The sequence below is a fragment of the Trichosurus vulpecula genome, chromosome 7 (assembly GCF_011100635.1).
Source record: "Trichosurus vulpecula isolate mTriVul1 chromosome 7, mTriVul1.pri, whole genome shotgun sequence".
NCBI classification, from domain to species: domain Eukaryota; kingdom Metazoa; phylum Chordata; class Mammalia; order Diprotodontia; family Phalangeridae; genus Trichosurus; species Trichosurus vulpecula.
In genome coordinates, this window is record NC_050579.1 from 67,174,228 (window position 1) to 67,192,460 (window position 18,233).

The 18,233-nt window shown below is 38.7% G+C and overlaps 1 pseudogene; it reads left to right on the forward strand.

Moving 5' to 3' along the window:
- Positions 1–11,029: 11,029 nt before the first annotated feature.
- LOC118857545 lies at positions 11,030–14,752 on the forward strand (annotated as a pseudogene).
- Positions 14,753–18,233: the final 3,481 nt, after the last annotated feature.

Here is an 18,233-nt window from a genome sequence, read left to right on the forward strand (position 1 = left end):
AAATAATAAACAAAGGGAAGATGCTTGAATTAAGAGGAATTAGGAAAAGCTTCCTGTAATATGTGAAATTTTAGTTGGGATTTGAAGGATTCCGGGGAAACTAGGAGGTAGATGAAAAAGAGCACTCCAGGGATGGGGAACCAGCCAGTAAATATGGCCAAAGTCAAGAGAAGATGGAATATATTGTTCAAGAAACAGCCAAAAGGACAATGGTACTGATCTCAGAGTATGTTGTAAGGGTAGGGAAGGTGGGGAAGAGGGGAGAGTGGAAGTGAAATAACAATGTCAAGGGGAGGGGAGATTGGCTATAAATGGCTTTGAATGCCAACAGTGGATTTTATATTTTATTCTGAAAATGATGAAGAGTTAATGGAGTTTATTGACAAGAGTAGTGATATGGTCTGATCTGCACTTAAGGAAATTCACTTTAGTAGCTGAGTGGAGGATGGACTTGTGCCAGGCACACCAACCAACCCTGAATGGGGAGATGCAGGCTTGTACCAGTATCAGAAAATGGACCATATTTGAGATATGTTTACAAAGGTTAGATTCATAGGTCTTGCCAAGTAATGGGATATGAAGGATGAGATGACATCTAGGTTTTAAGTCTGGGGGATGGAGAGGGTTGTACTCTTAACACTACTGTGAAATTAAGAAGAGAAGGGTTGGAGGGTGAAGATTATGAGTTCAGTTTTGGACATGTGTTTAAGATGTCTACAGAACCATCCATTCAAGAAGACTACCAGGCAATTGGAAATTCAAGACTGGAGGTCCAGACAGAGGTAAGGAATAGAAAAGTAGATTTGATAATCCTCAGCATAGAGATAGCGATTCCTTGGGAACTGATCACCAAGTGAAAAAGGATAGAGGGAGAAGAGAAGAGGATCCAGGACAGAGCCTTATGGGATACCCATGGTTAGAAGGCATGACCTGAACGAAGATTCAGCAAAATAGATGACAAGAATCAGATAGGAGAAAAATTAGGAGAGAGTAGTGCCATGGAAACTTAGAAGAGGGTCTAAAGAAAAAGAATGTTTTCAACTGTGTCAAAGGCTTCAGAGAGGTCACTGTCTTCCATTCTATTACCATCTGACTTTTTCCCTCTCTTTTTCTTTTCTTCATATCTCCCTTTCTTTCTCTGTGTCTCCCATGTCCCAGTATTCAACAATTCTATATCTCTCTTTGAATATACATACTCTTCCTCTCAGGAATGGTGGCCCTATTCAAGTACCTTCTGGGTATGTGTTTCTCTCATTGAATAAAGTTTTTGTGTTTGATTTAATATTTGGAGTTGTTAAATCTAAGTTCTTAATGCATAGTAATTATTTGATTGCACTAATTCTTGTTTTGATGAAAAATGAATTATGGTCATGCTCATCTGTGATCAAAATTGTTACTAGTATGAAGAGTGAATATTTTAATCTTCCTTACTTAATGCAGTCACACACCTGTTTTCAACTCAAATTCATACAACTGCTAAATGTCTGAATTGAATTTGAAACCAGATCCTCCTAAATCTGAGTCCAATGGCCTATCTACTATTCCACATTACCTTTTATTCTTTATTTCAAATGTGAATTAATATTGTTAAGAAAGGGATTGATGAACAATAGTATGTGATTGATCCCATCTGTCAAGGAATCTTGCATGATTTTGACATAGACATGGGAGACATTAATGCCATGAATAGGTTGGGGTAAGTGGACTGACTTGTTGGTTAAAATCTGTGAGACTCATAATGGGCAAGAAGACAATCCCAAACACACAAGACTCTTGAAACATGAAGAAAAGAAGCACATGACCGAAGGAGATTTTTCTAACAGGACTCCAGGGGCTGTTGATCCAAGTAGCTACTTCAACATTTCTACAAAATCTTTGTGAGAATGATCAACACATGGATGAAAGACATCCCTGATGAAAATATTAGAAGATAGTTTTCAGACTTTCACAAGCAATATTATCTATTATTGCAGACCAAAACTTCACAGTTACACAATTGACTGAAATTATAGATAATATATAGATAATATAACATCTGTTGTTGTCTTGTTTATTTGTCTGGTTGTTTTTTTGGAGGGGGTAGCCAGGGCAATTGCAGTTAAGTGACTTGCACAAGGTCACACAGCTAGGAGGTGTGTCAAGCATCTGAGGCCGGCTTTGAAATCAGGTCCTTCTGACTCTAAGGCTGGTGCTCTACTCACTGTGCCACCTAACTGCCCACTTAAATTTTTTTTTCTATTTCTTTATTTTTCTATCCATTCACCCATTTGTGTATGTATATATGTATGTATTTAGTCTGGTTGGTTTTAAATTGAAAATGTAAATATAGCTTTAAAAGAATTCCACTGAAAAGAGTACTCCAAGAGCTATTACTATGAATTATGGTGCCTGGAATAAGCAATTAATTATATTGAATTGTGGGGCTGTTGAGGATAGAAAGATGAGAAAGAGGGAGTGTGGGTCTTGGAGGCCAGTTCAAAGCCACTTGCTTTTCCAGGGAATGTGCAGGTACCTCAATACACTTTTCTTCAGATATACATAACCCAACCTGAAACAGTCCAGTCAATGTCCTTAGAAGGCTAGAAAAGTGGAAATCTCTCCTTTCCTCAAGCAGAATGTGTTACAAGACCCTTTAAATTATCAGTCTCTATTGGTGAATCCTAGTTGGGAGGGAGGCTTTTCCCTAGGGAGCCTGGTTTGAGCTTTGTCTTTCTGCCTATGTTCAGACCTAGCAGTTAACCTTGACCTCACAAGCTTCTTATATTATGACCAATCTTTGCTATTTTTTCTATCCCAATAAGAGGAGTGAGTCAAGGAGGAAATACCAATTCCCTTAGGTGTTGGCATCTGGGGACCAAAGCCCCACTTACCCCAACCTATTCATGGCATTAATGTCTCCCATGTCTATGTCAAAATCATGCAAGATTCCTTGACAGGTAGGATCACTCACATACTATTGTTCAACAATCCCTTTATTAACAATATTAATTCACATTTAAAATGAATAATAAAAGGTAACGTGGAATAGTAGATAGGACATTGGACTTAGACTTAGGAGGATCTAGTTTCAAATTCAACTCAGACATTGAGTAGTTGTATAACCTTTAGGGGGGCAGAGCCAAGATGGTGGCTAGAAAGCAGGGACTAGCGTGACCTCCCTGCCGAGTCCCTCCAAAAACCTATAAAAAATGGCTCTGAACCAATTCTAGAACAGCAGAACCCACAAAACAGCAGAGGGAAGCAGGGCTCCAGCCCAGAACAGCCTGGATGGTCTCTGGGTGGGGTCTATCCCACACGGAGCTGGGAGCAGAGGGGAGGCATGGGGAGCCGAGCCCAGCGGAGCCCAGCATGAGCCGCGCGGACCAACCAGACCAGAAGCTGGGCGGAAAGTGCCCTAGCGCCCTGAATCAGTGAGCTGCGGCAGTTACCAGACTTCTCAACCCACAAACACCAAAAACAGCGGAGAAGGTTAGTGGGAAAAGCTGCGGGAGTGGAAGGAGTTCGCGGTTTGGCTACCAGCCCTGGGGGCAGCAGAGGTGGGGCAGCTACAGCTGTTGTTGCTTCCAGCCCCAGGCCCACCTGGTGGGAGGAATTAAGTGGCAGTTCAGAGCAGGAGTGCACAGCCTCCTGAAGATCTAAGCCCAGTCTGGGTTGGGGGTTCTTGGGGAAGGAGGAGTGCTGGTGTGGCAGAGCTGGCACATTCCCCCCAAACGAGGAACATAGAACTCCTTAGTCTACAAGCAGTCATATCCCGCTGAAAAACTCAAGGGTCAAGTTAGGTGGTTGGGAATATGGCCAGGCAGCAAAAATGCGCCCAGATTCAGTCTCAGACTTTGGATTATTTCTTTGCTGACAAAGAAGACCAAAACATACAGACAGAAGAAGTTAACAAAGTGCAAGAGTCTACACCAAAAGCCTCCAAGAAAAACATGAACTGGTCCCAGGCCATGGAAGAGCTCAAAAAGGATTTAGAAAAGCAAGTTAGAGAAGTAGAGGAAAAATTGGGAAGAGAAATGAGAAGGATGCAAGAAAACCACGAAAAACAAGTCAATGACTTGCTAAAGGAGACCCAAAAAAATACTGAAAAATACACTGAAGAAAACAACACCTTAAAAAATAGACTAACTCAAATGGCAAAAGAGCTCCAAAAAGCCAATGAGGAGAAGAATGCCTTGAAAGGCAGAATTGGCCAAATGGAAAAGGAGGTCCAAAAGACAACTGAAGAAAATACCAATTTAAAAATCAGATTGGAGCAAGTGGAAGCTAGTGACTTGATGAGAAATCAAGGTATTATAAAACAGAACCAAAGGAATGAAAAAATGGAAGACAATGTGAAATATCTCCTTGGAAAAACCACTGACCTGGAAAATAGATCCAGGAGAGATCATTTAAAAATTATTGGACTACCTGAAAGCCATGATCAAAAAAAGAGCCTAGATATCATCTTTCAAGAAATTATCAAGGAGAACTGCCCTGATATTCTAGAGCCACAGGGCAAAATAGAAATTGAAAGAATCCATCGATTGCCTCCTCAAATAGATCCCAAAAAGAAATCTCCTAGGAATATTGTCACCAAATTTCAGAGCTCCCACATCAAGGAGAAAATACTACAAGCAGTCAGAAAGAAACAATTTGAGTATTGTGGAAACATAATTAGAATAACCAAAGATCTGGCAGCTTCTACATTAAGAGATCGAAGGGCTTGGAATATGATATTCCGGAGGTCAATGGAGCTAGGATTAAAACCAAGACCTACCCAGCAAAACTGAGTATCATGCTGCAAGGCAAAATATGCACTTTAAATAAAATAGAGGACTTTCAAGCTTTCTCAGTGAAAAGACCAGAACTGAATAGAAAATTTAACTTTCAAACACAAGAATCAAGAGAAGCATGTAAAGGTAATCAAGAAAAAAAACAAGAAAAAGAAATTGCAAGGGACTTACTAAAGTTGAACTGTTTGTTTACATTCCTACATGGAAAGATGATGTGTATGATTCATGAGACCTCAGTATTAGGATAGCTGAAGGGAATGTGCATATATGGATACATGTTCATATGTATATATATATATATATATATATATATATATATATATATATATACACACACACACACACACACATATATACATATATGTATGTATATATATACATATATACATATATATGTGTATATATATATAAGTGAATGTGTATGTATGTATATATCTATGTGTATATATACATGTATATATAGAGAGAGAGACAGAGAGAGAAAGAGAGAGAGGACACAGGGTGAGTTGAAGATGAAGGAAAGATATCTAAAAGAAATAAAATCAAATTAAGGGATGAGGGAGGAACATTGAGAGAGGGAGATAGGGAGAGACAAAATGGGGTGGATTATCTCACATAAAGGTGGCAAGAGGAAGCAGTTCTGTGGGAGGGGGGGAGAGGGCAGGTGAGGAGGGAATGAGTGAATTTTGCTCTCATCAGATTGGGCCTGAGGAGAGAATACCATACATACCCAATTGGGTATCTTACCCCACAGGAAAGAAGAGGGAAGAAGATTAAAAAAGGGGGGGATGATGGAGGGGAGGGCAGATAGGGGTGGAGGTAATCAGAAACAAACACTTTCAAAAGGGGATAGGGTCAAGGGAGAAAATTCAATAAAGGGGGATGGGTTGGGAAGGAGCAAAATATAGTTAGTCTTTCACAACACAAGTATTGTGGAAGGGTTATACATAATGATACACATGTGGCCCATGTTGAATTGCTTGACTTCTTGGGGAGGGTGGGTGGGAAGGGAGGAAAGGGGAAAATTTGGAACTCAAAGTTTTTAAAAACAGATGTTCAAAAACAACAACAAAAAAAGTTTTTTGCATACAACTAGAAAATAAGATAGACAGGCAATGGGGAGTAGAAATTTAGCTTGCCCTACAAGAGGGGAAGGGAAAAGGGGATAGGAGGGGAGTGGGGTGACAGAAGGGAGTGCTGACTGGGGAACAGGGCAACCAGAATATATGCCATCTTTGAGTGGGGGGGAGAGGGTAGAAATGGGGAGAAAATTTGTAATTCAAACTCCTATGAAAACCAATGCTGAAAACTAAATATGTTAAATAAATTAAATTATAAAATAAAATAAAATAAAATAAAAGGACATGGAAATGGGACAATTTACATAAGAAAAAAAATAAAAAAAGAAAAACTTTTAGCAAATCATCTAATTACTCTATATCTGTTTCCACATTGGCAAAAGGTAGGGGGTGAGGAATGTATTTAATTGCTTCTAAGAGCTCTTCTATCAGTCAATCATCTTGTGACCCATGCATGTCCTTGCACATAGTCCAAATAGAAGAGGGGTGCTCTGTAGATAGTAATGTCTTCCAGATGTTCCTCTTTGTATATTGTACTTACTGCATCAAGCCCCTAAACTCTCTAAGACCACTTTATTTATATCCATAACCAGCCAAAAGAGACTGGCCTAATGACCCATGTAGGAAAAAAATCAAATGGAAGAAGAGTGGCTATTATTCTGACAATGATTTTCAGCTACCTGAGCAGTCCACTGAGTTAGTTTATTAACACATTCCCCTTTGACAGGCTCTTGCAAAAAGATAATGAACGGATTCCAGAATTAGGAGGAAGGGAGCAGGTTGAATAACATTGGGGTTATTGAGTAGTACTTGCAATAACTCCAAACTACTTCCTGATACAAAAACCCATGTCAACATATATGTGTGTGTGTGTGTATGTGTGTGTATATATATGTATATGTTTATGTTTATGTATATATATATGCTATGGCTGACAGGCCATTTTCTGGCCAACTTCCACCAAAACGCAAATAGACAGAGGGCCATTGGGTGCAGACCACTAGACCTGCTTCTGGCCTAGTCTTCACAGCCATCATCCAGGTAGGCAACTCCTATGGAAAAGGGATGAGTGACCTCTGCCCGATGCCAACCAGATGTAACTCGCAGGACAGGGGAACTAGTTTATCTGAATAAGAAGGACACTCTGAGAGGGAGACAGGAGGCTGCACATACCAGGAAAATTGAAGGACATCAACCACGTTGGCAACTATCTCTCCTCTGGTACTGATGGAGACAGCCCAAAAGAGTGAAACAAAGAGCCTCGGGGTTAGTTTACTAAACAACCAGACTTGCTTCCATCCGAAGCTCTACAGCCAACATTTAGGTGAGAGAGCATTGTAGAAAAGAAGCCCACATGCCTCATTATGATCAACAGCAATCACTAACCAACTGCTATGAACATGGGGATAGGCACAAGAGCTCTATGAGTGGCAGCCGCCTCAGGTTATTGATCCTGTTCCTAGCACAGTCCTCACAGTTATCATTTGGAGAAGCTGCTCCTAGGGAGAAGGGCTCAGGCACTGTATTGGGACTTTTTTACTGTTTTAGAATGCTAAATTAATTAAGTGTCTTTGACTAAGTCTTACTAGGTGCACAGCTCCAGGCACACATCCTTTTGCTAACTAAGTGCAAAGCCCCAGACTCACACCCCTTTGCTGATAAGGTGTGAATCCTTTGAACCCTGAACAGAGTATAAAAGTTCAAAGGTTAGCGTTCTGTCTGGGGCTTTCAGTCACTGAAGAGTGGCATGGGACTCTGGGCAGCCGTAAGAGCTCCCAGTTTGTAAACCCAGATGTTGATGCTTTTCTGGTAAATATTAATTGTGATTTGGTCTGTTTATATTGTGTATGTTTGTAATTTGTTTGTATTTGTTCTTAAGTTCAGGTTGCTGGCTTTTCCTCCTGAACTAAGTGAATGATATTTGTATGTGTGACTAAAGTGAGATTGTTAACTGCATAAAGTTACTTTCCTTAGTAAAGCAGTTCAAAAGAATCCACGTTAGCAGCCTCCTGCCTGCTGGTTATTGTTGGTCTTTCACAGCCACAGTAGCTACTAGCCAGATTATTGCTACAGCCACCTACACCAAACTGTCAGCCAACTGCTGCTACCCAGACAGCAACAAAGTCACTCTGGATGATACAGCAAGGCACCATGAGAGAAAGAGGAATCAATGTGTGCAAAGCACTGACCCACTACCATCACCGCTTTGACTAACATCTCTCCTCAGGCCCTGATGATAATCCAGGACTCTGATCTCAAATGTCTTTGGAACAGCAATGCTTCCACTCCAGTGGCAGGTAGTTCAACATAAAGAAATATTATTTTCTCAAAGGAAATTATAATAAATAAGAGACACTGCAATTTGCTTTGCCATTGTACCCTAATATCCATAGGAACTTTCCATATGATTTGCAGCTAAAAACCTTCCATACATGTTGTTTCCATCATTACAGAGCAATGTCCTCAAGAACAGGTGCTGTTTTATTTTTTCTATTTGTGTTCTCAGGGCTTAGTACAGTGCTTCACATGTAGTAAGTTCTCAATAAATGTTTCCTTCATTCATTTCCATTTCTTCATATCCTGATATATAGCATTTAAAATTATAAATAATTCAAAGAATGAAAAGTGAATTCAAATAACTGCTTATTAAGCACTTATTTTTTCCAATGTTCTTAATATACAAAGACAAACATGAACTAGTTTTATCTTCAAAGAGTTTTTATCCTTTGAAGCATAAGCAAGTTGCAACATGTTGTCATTAACTTGTATATGATAAGTAGCATAAACAATATTTCGAGTATTGTATATCTGAAACTGATGGATGGCCTCAATATGTACTATTGAAAGCAAAGGAAGAACAATAAATTGGGAGCAATGATACCTTCTGTCCCTCAAGAAACTTTGGTAGATGCTGTACAGTAGTTTTATTGGGGTAAAAAATAAATGAGGAGAATCAGGATAAGAAAGGATAGAGGGACTGAAATTCCTGTTAGCTACACAAATATTCAATGGAAAAAAAAATCACTTCTCCCATAAAGAAACAAAGTAGCATCAATATCACAACTGAGATATAATAATAACCCTCTAATAGCGCTCCTTTTGTTAAACTTATAGAATAATGTATACTTTTATAGTTAAAAAATAAAAATAAAAATCAGAAAAGTACAATGTATATCAATAGTAAATTGAATGAAAACATTACAAATATAAAATCAGAGAAAATTAATTTGAAAAAGTTTGACCCTTCATATGTGAAATTTTAAAATATTCACAAAATAATATACTTTTTTTCCAACTAACGTCTCATATGTTACCTATAATCACATGACAAAGGAGAGGCAAAAGAACAGAAAGGGAATTTTATATAATAAAGATGGCAATGATGATGATGATGATGATGATGATAAAGAAAATAAATTTGTGTGCTTACTAAAATGTTTCTCACACATCTCATTTGAGCCTCATTATTTCATGTGTTTCACAGGTAAAAATAAGTAATATTCTCAATTGACAGATGATATGCTTGAAAATCAGTGAAGTTAAGTGATTTGCTCATTGTTGCACAAGTATGAGATGGTTAGAGGCAATAATTAAATCTTCAAACTCAGGTCTTCCTCATTCTAAGTCAAGTATGGTATTCAATATAAGCCCCTGTGTATTCTCTTATATTAGCTTATTACACAAACATGCAATTTAGCTATAATGACCTAATAATTCACCAATTGACTCTTGGACAACTCAGTAATTTAGTCATAGTGTATGAATTGAACCCATGAGATTTGGTCCATGATAAAAAATATTCATCTCCAGAGGCCATACTTTAACCATTAGAAGGTATGATTACCACATGGTAAGCTTTCTGGTTTAATAGTAAAGATTATCCATCTGGTTTAATAGTAAAGATTATCCATCAAATATCTTCTTTGCCCACTTTAAAGTAACAATGATAATAGTACATGCCCATATTTTCTGCTGTATATTGTTTCTAGCATGAATTTCCTATACTATGTATTTTGTAAAGTCCAGCCACTGTCTCAAACTTTATTTAAATGCCATTTCTGCTCCGTCATATACAACATTGATTATAAAGATGTTACAGTAGATATATATATATATATATATATATATATATATATATATATATATATATATATATATATATACACTGCTTGACATCATTTATGATGAGAATAGGTTGCTATAGAAATGATGGCAATTTGTTCCTTATCTCAGCTACTTATTGTCTCTGGCTGCATAACATATAAATGCTCTCAGGATGATCTGGCAGATTTGGTTCTTGTAAGAAGCTTCTTGAAGACTTGCTTTTTCATCTGCTGATCTTTTGCTATTTTGTGAAACAATATATAAGGATATAATCTCTTTCTCTGTCATGTTTGGCAAATGATATTGCATGCTAAACTGGTGGCTTTTAGCTGCTATGTCTCTTCACTTGGCAAGAAGATCAAATGTTTATACACTAATGAGATTTCTGAGCTCTTTGGACCTTTTCTTTTGGGTGATTAGTTTATATCTTTTAAAATATGTCCAACAAGTGATATTAATCAGTCAATATCTTTACCTTTTATTGTTGTTATTTAGTTGTTCAGTCATGTCCAACTGTGACCATGGACAAGTCACTTAACCTCTCTGATAGCTTGTTCCTTTATCTGTAAAATGGGAGTGATCAGACTTTTACACACCTTTTAGGTATAATGATACCTTGTGGGGATGATGGTATACTGAATTAGATGATGTGCAACATGCTTTGTACATCTTGAAGCCTTCTATAAACATCATTTATTCTTAGTAGAGAGTTGTTAACAGGGTCAGAAGATGGATGAAGACTAAAAAAAAAGCCATTAAGTCTGATAACCAGAACAGTCTTTGGTGATATTTTAGAAACTAGTTTCTGTCAAAAGATGGTGACAGAAAACAGATGGTGAAGGGTTGGAAAGACAGGGTAGTGAAGAAGTAGAGTCATTTGTGAGAGAATATTTATGACATTTTTCCTGATGAGGAGAGAGAAGAAATTATAGCTAGGTCAAGGGAAAGTTTTGATGGTGATTTTGCTTTTCATTTGGTTTGGTTTTGATTTTTAGGCTTATAAAGATTTCAGAATGTCTGTAACCAGATGGGAGTGAGTCAGTGGAAGGGGGGAGATTGAAGATATATAAAAATATGGATTCTGATCAAATCCAAGACAAGCTGTTTAACATCATGGTAATACAAATCTATGCCCCAAAACCTGATGCCAAAGAGGTGAAAGTTGGTGAGTTCTATGAAGAACTATTACATCTTCTAGAAATAACACTAAAAAAGGATACCACATTCATTATAGGGGATTGAATGCTAAAGTGGGAGTTGAAAAGATGATTAGAATAACAAACAGGTTTGGCCTTGGAGTACAAAATGAGGCAGGGAAGAGACTAAATTTCGTCAAGATAGCTTGCAGATCGAACCAAACACTCCTTTTCAACAACCCAAAAGGTGACTCTACACACAGATATAAGTAAATGGTCAATATCAAAATCAGATTGATTACATACTTTGCAACCAGAGGTGTAGAAACTCTTTAGAGTCAATTAAAACAGGATGTGGTTCAGATCATGAGATTTTTCTTGCAAAATTCAGATTTATATTGAAGAAAGTATGGAAAACCATCAGACTATATAGGCATGACCTAAATATCATCCCTTATAAGTGAAGAATAGATTTAAAGGATTAGATCTGGTAGATAGAGCACCTGAAGAACTATGGACAGGGGTTTGCAACATTATACAGGAGGCACTAACAAAAAAAAAAAACATTTAAAAAAAGAAGAGCAAGAAAGCAAAATGACTGTCTGGTGAGACCTTGCAAATAGCTGAGGAAAAAGAAAAGCAAAGGGTAAAGAAGAAAAGGAAAGATATAACCAACTGAATTCATAATTTGAAAGGATAGCAAGAAAAGACAAGGTTTTCTTAAATGAACAATGCAAAGAAATAGAAGAAAACAATAGAATGAGGACAAGAGATCGCTTCTAGAAAATTAGAGGTATCAAGGGAAAGTTTCCTTAAAATAATGACCATGGTAAAAGACAAAAATGTCAGGAACGTAAGAGAAGTAGAAGAGATTGAGAAGAGGTGAGAAGAATATACAGAAGAACTCTAGAAGAATGATCAGAACATCACTGATAAACACAATTGTGTGGCTACTGATCTAGAGCCATATATCCTGAATAACAAAGTCAAGTAGGCCATAGGAAACATTTCTAACAATAAGGCTAGCAGAGGTGACAGAATACCAGATGAGCTCTTTAATTTAATCCTACATTAAGGTGCTACACTCAATATGCCAGCAAATTTAGAACACTCAGCAGTGGGTACTATATTGAAAAAGATGAATTACAAGCCTAAAGAAGGCTAATACCAAAGGATCTTCAAATTACCAAACAATTGTGCTCATTTGACATGCCAGCAAGGTTATCCTTAAGATTCTGCAAGCTGGGCAGCTGCTGCTGCCACTGCCACTGTCACCATCACCACCACCACCACCACCTTCTCTGCTACGGGCCTCCTGGGACCAGACGGTGAACAGCCTTTTTTTTCTGGAGGCTCGAAGAGTGCCCACAGGCATCCTGGCTCACTGCAGAGTGCTGTGGCGATGAGGGTGCCGCGACCCAATGGGAGTGGGAGGCTCAGGCGGTCCAAGGTAAAGTGGAGGTACACAGAAAGCTCATTGATGTGGAGTACTCTGTCCCAAAGAGGCAGAGGAGCCGTAAGATCCAGATTCTAAACATCCCGCCTCATCTTCAGTGGGAGGTGCTGCATCATGTCTTGGCTTGGTATGGGTCAGTGGAGGATTGTGAGCAAATAAACAATGATACTGAGACTTCTGTGGTCAATGTAACCTACAGCTGCAAGGAGCAGGTATGTCTTGAGATTGAGAAGCTGAATGACTTTCAGCTAGAGGGGTACACCCTGAAAGGTGCCTACATCCCAGATGAGTCTGCAGCCACGCGGACTCTATAGTCATGCCAACTAGCCATGGTTATTTATGGTCACAGGGGACAGCAGAGAGAGGCAGCCCCAGGAGTTGCTGCAGGGTATGAACCACCAGAATGATATTCCTCTTCATATTGAGTCTTATTGGTGCTAAACCCCAGGCCCAAACCCCTGTCTACTAGGTGTTGAGCCTATGTGGCATGAAGCTCTCAGGGTCCTAAGGGGAGTTGCTAAGACCACAGCAAATAGTAGGAGCCTGAGTTCTGGTCACTCAGATGATGTTTGATGATGGCTAAAGAGGGTACAAAAAGAGAGAACAGAGCTATTTGGGGGAGCAGTTCTCACTCTTGGAGATGTGTTGTTGTGGAGACTCTGAGCAGCTGTAGTTAAGAGCCCTTCAGCTTGTAAACCTGGATGTTGGGACTTTGTTAAACCCTGGTAACTATGCATTGAGATTTGAATCAGATAAGTTCTGTCTGTTGATGTTTGTAATTCATTTGTATTTGCTCTGAAGTTCAGGGTACTGACTTTTCCCCCTGAACTAAGTGAATGATATTTGTATGTTCCATTAAACTGAGATTGTTAACCCCTTTAATGATTACTTTCCTTACTAAAGCAGATCAAAAGAACCTGTGCTTACAGCATTTTTGTTGGGCTTGTGTTGGTTTTTCACCCCCACAGCAGCTGCTAGCCAAATTGTTGCAACAAGTATGCTGGTCCCAATTCATTTTATTGGAGCCATTATTGGGAAAGAAGGTGCCAACATTCGGAAAGTCACCAAGCAAATGCAGTCTAAGATTGATATTCACTGCAAAGAAAATGCAGGTGCATCTGAGAAGCTGATTAATATCTGTGCTTCTCCTGAAGATTGGTCAACTGCTTGCAAGATTATCATGGAGATCGTGCAGAAGGAAGCCCAGGATATGAAATTGCACTTCCATGGTATTTCATATCAGACCTGGCTTAGTGCAATGCACCTACGAAATTTCTTTGAAGATTTTGCCTCATGACAACTTTGTTGGCCTACTGATTGGGAAGGAAGGAAGGAACCTGAAGAAAATCGAGCAGGATACTGATACTAAGATCACCATCTTGCTGCTGGAGGATTTGACTCTATGTACTCCAGAAAGTACTATCACTGTTAAAGGTAGCATTGAGACTTGTAGAAAGGCCCACGAGGAGATCATGAAGAAAAGAAGGGTCTTATGAGAGAGATCTCAGTGCTATGAATTATCAAGCACACTTACTTCCTGGATTAAACCTGAATGCCCTACTGCTGGGATACCCTCACCCTCCACTTTGGGGGTTCCTTCGGCTACAACTGCTACTAGCTATCTGCCATATGGGCAAGAGGCTGAAATGGAGACCTTTCACCTATTAATTTCTGCCATGGCTGTGAGAACCATCATTTGCAAGATGGGCCAGCATATCAAGTAGCATTCTCATTTTGCAAGAACTTCTATCAAGATTGCCCCACCTGAAACACCTGATGCCAAGGAGAGGATGGTGATCATCACTGGACCCCCTGAAGCCCAATTTAAGGCCCAAGGAAGGATCTATGGGAAGCTCAAGGAGGAGAACTTCTTTGGCCCCAAGGAAGGCCCATATGAAAGTGCCCTCAACTGCTGCTGGGAGAGTCATCAGCAAAGGAGGAAAAACAGTGAATGAGCTGCAGAATTTGACCAGCGCTGAGGTGGTGGTTTCTCCCCATGGGATTCTTGATGGGAATGATGAGGCATTTGTGAAGATCACTGGCCATTTCTACATGTGCCAGCTCTCCCAGAGAAAAATCCAAGAGATTCTGGCCCAGGTTAAGAGGCAGCAGCAAATGCAGCAGAAGAATGCCAATGCTGACACCACAACTGGTGGCAGTGGTCCCACTGGGCCAAGCAGCCAGTCTCAGCTCAGGCAGAAATAGAGAGGTTAAGGAAATGGCCCATCTCAGCAAAAGATGTCAAACCAAAGTAAGACTAAATATAATAGAAGTAAGAGGAAACACTTATCCCTAAATCACAATTAGAAGTCCTACTTACCAAAAGCTAATTTGAAGACCAGGCAAATTTTGAATTTGTGTTTTTAAAAAAATTTCTATGTAATGTCCTCTCAAGTTTCTAAAACCTGGCTTTAAAGGAACCTACAAGAAGAAGGAAACAGCAACATCAACAAGAACAGGAGAATTAGAGTCATTTCCCTTGTGTTCTATTCTTTAGATTTGTTGTAAAGTGACTTGATGTTTATTGTCCTTGATATTCTCCTGCCATTTTAGAAATTGGTCAAATTAAGCTTTGTGTTCTTACCTTACCAACTTGAACAGAGAGAAAGAAAGGCATTGCTCCTTATCCACTGCTCATGAAAATAAGCCAGTGGCATGATTCGTGGACTAGAATTATATCCAGTAAATTGTCAACAAATATAATTAAACATTAAATTACATACCCCAAGTCAGTGGCATTTAAAAAAAAATTGGTTGCATTTTTACTGAGGGAAATGCTGAGTGTGTTGGCCAGGACATGGAAAGAATATGCATTTTACAAAACTACCTGTCGCATAGAGAGCACTTAAAAAACAAACAAAAAAAAACCCAAACCAAAAACAAACAAAAAGAAAACCATTTCCTTTCTTTTGGCAATCTGTACATTTGATAAAAAAAGTAGTCCCAGAACTGTTTTTTTTTTCATTTTAAACAAAGCAGATTTAAAATCTGATTGGCCACCAGAAGCAAAATGAGATAATTGAGCAAAAAAGCACAGAGTATTTTGAACTGGTAGCTGATGGGAATAAAATTGGAAAACAAAAACTCAGGCCTTATAAGGCTTCTGCCACCAAAATTTGCCAAATTTAGTCAATGTCCTATGATCCTGAACAATGCCAATAGGAGATCAGCAACGCCACTTGTATTTTTCCTTTTAAAATGGGTTTTAAAAGAAGAGGTCCTCTTTTGGGGAACAGAACCAAGAAGTGATGACGAGATGCTGGGAGTGTGTGGGATTGAGCTGAACCAGGAGACTGGACTGTTTGCCCTCCTTGATTGGATGTATGAATCCTTTGTGCCTCTGACCATCAATGCCTAAAGAAACAATGCTTCAGTACAGATCCATGAAGTCCATGTGGACATTCATGGTGTTCAAACAGCAAGCTTCCTCTTCAGTTCTGTAGGCCATGTGATCTGTTGGGCCATTTCTAATGCTTATCATGCTTTTAAATGGTCACCACATCCAGGGAGGGGAAGCAAAGATTAAACACATGACCATATTTAAAGAAAAGGAAAGGCTACATACCCAGTCACTTTCATGGGTCACACTAAACAACCTGGAAAGTCTAAAAATGAGCTAAACAAGTAAAAAAACCCAAAAGTGTTCAAAAAAGCCACCTAAAATAAAGCCTCCTAGACAGGCTTAAAGCTAAAATACAGCAGGATTGATACACAGTCTGCAACCAACCAGCTGAAAATAAATTAGTCAAAAGACAGGGATGTAGGAAAACTAAATGTCTCTCCAATTTCAAAATGTAATTTGAAAAAAAATGATTGTGCTACTATGCATTCAGGTTTCTCCAATAAACTTCAATCTGCCTCAAAAAAATATTCTACAAGCTAGGCTTCAGCAATAAGTGAATCAAGGATTACTAGATCAGGCTGGTTTGTGAAGAGGCAGAAGGACTAGAGAAAGTATTGTTGATATTAGCTAGATTATGGAGAAAGCAAGGGAGTTCTAGGGGAAAAAAAAACTACTTCTGCTTCATTGACTGCACCAAACCTTGACTATGGATCACAACAAAACGTGGCAAGTCCTGAAGGAGATTGGAGTACGAGTTCATCTTGTCTCCTGAGGAAACCGTATGTAGGCCAAGGAGCAACAGTTAGAACTGAACAGGGATCAACTAATTGGTTTAAGGTTGGAAAAGGAATATAACAAGGCTGTATGTTGTCATGTATTTGACTTATATGCAGAGTACATCACATGACATGCCAGGCTGGATGAATTAAAATCTGGAATTAAGGTAGCTGGGAGAAATAAAAATAATCTCAGATGTGCATATGATACAACTCTGATGGTAGAAAGTAAAGATGAGAGTGAAAGGGGAAAGTATAAAAGCAGGCATGAAGCTTAACATTTTAAAAAAACCTAAGATTTGGCTCTTCATTGGCTCTTCAAACCATCATTTACTGGCAAATAGAGAAAGAAGAAGTGAAGACTGTCAGATTTTATATTCTTTGGCTCAAAGATCACTGCAGATGTCAACCATAGTCATGAAATAAAAAGATGCTTCCTCCTTGGAAGGAAAGCTGTGGCAAATCTGGACAGCATACTAAAAAGCAGAGACATCACCTTGCTGACAAATGTCTGTATAGTCAAAGCTATGGTTTTTCCAGTAGCAATGTATGATTGTAAGAGTTGGACTATAAGGAAAGCTGAGAGCCACAAAGTTAATAGTTGAATTGTAGTGCTGGAGAAGACTTTTGAGAGTCCCTTCGACAGCAAGCACATCAAATCAGTCAATACATAAAAAATTAATTCAGACTATTTACTAGAAGGTCAAACACGAAAGCTGAAGCTTAAATGCTTTGGCTACATAATGAGAAGATAAGACTTATTGGAAAAGACCCTAATGTTGGGAAAGACTGAAGGCAAAAGGATAAGGGGGCAGCAAAGGATGAGATGGTCAGATGGTGTCATAGAAGCGACAAAGATGACTTTGTACAGACTTTTAGAAATAGTGAAGGATAGAAGGGCCTAACATGCCCATTGAGGTCATGAAGAGTCAGATATTACTGAATGACTAAACAACAAAATATTCTGAGCAGTGGTTCACTCATCAATAAAATGGTGGTGTTAGATGGGACAATCTCTAAGACAAATCCTTTCCAGCTCTAAGATTCTAGTATATTAACACAAATAACTATAATACAGAAAAAGATCATTACATACATTGAAGATGTAGAAAATTTTCAAAGTTCAGATAGGAAGAGATCACTTTCACTTGGGCAAAATGCTGGTATTTATGGTGCTAGTCATGGGTGGATTAGGAATATTTTTATGGAAAAATGTTCTTTAAATTGGGCTTTAAAAGTACAGTTCGAAGGGGTGGACATTTAAGGGTTGAAGGATTGGCGTAAATAAATGGGCTCCATAGGCATAAGGGACTGAGTGTATGCAAAAGAAACAGAAAAAGTTTTCTTTCTGCCCATACACATATTCAGTCTTACCCTCAACAGAACCTTGATAAATATTTGTTGTTAATCAGTGATTCTGGATTAGAATTTGTTAAGGATTTTGTAGAAGAGTTTAAATAGGTGGCCTTGAGGTTTATTGCAGCTGTTAGGTTTTTGTTGTTGTTGTCGTCATAATTTTTTTTTTGTTTTTTGTCTTTTTTTGTTGTGGTACTGATTCTGGTTTCAC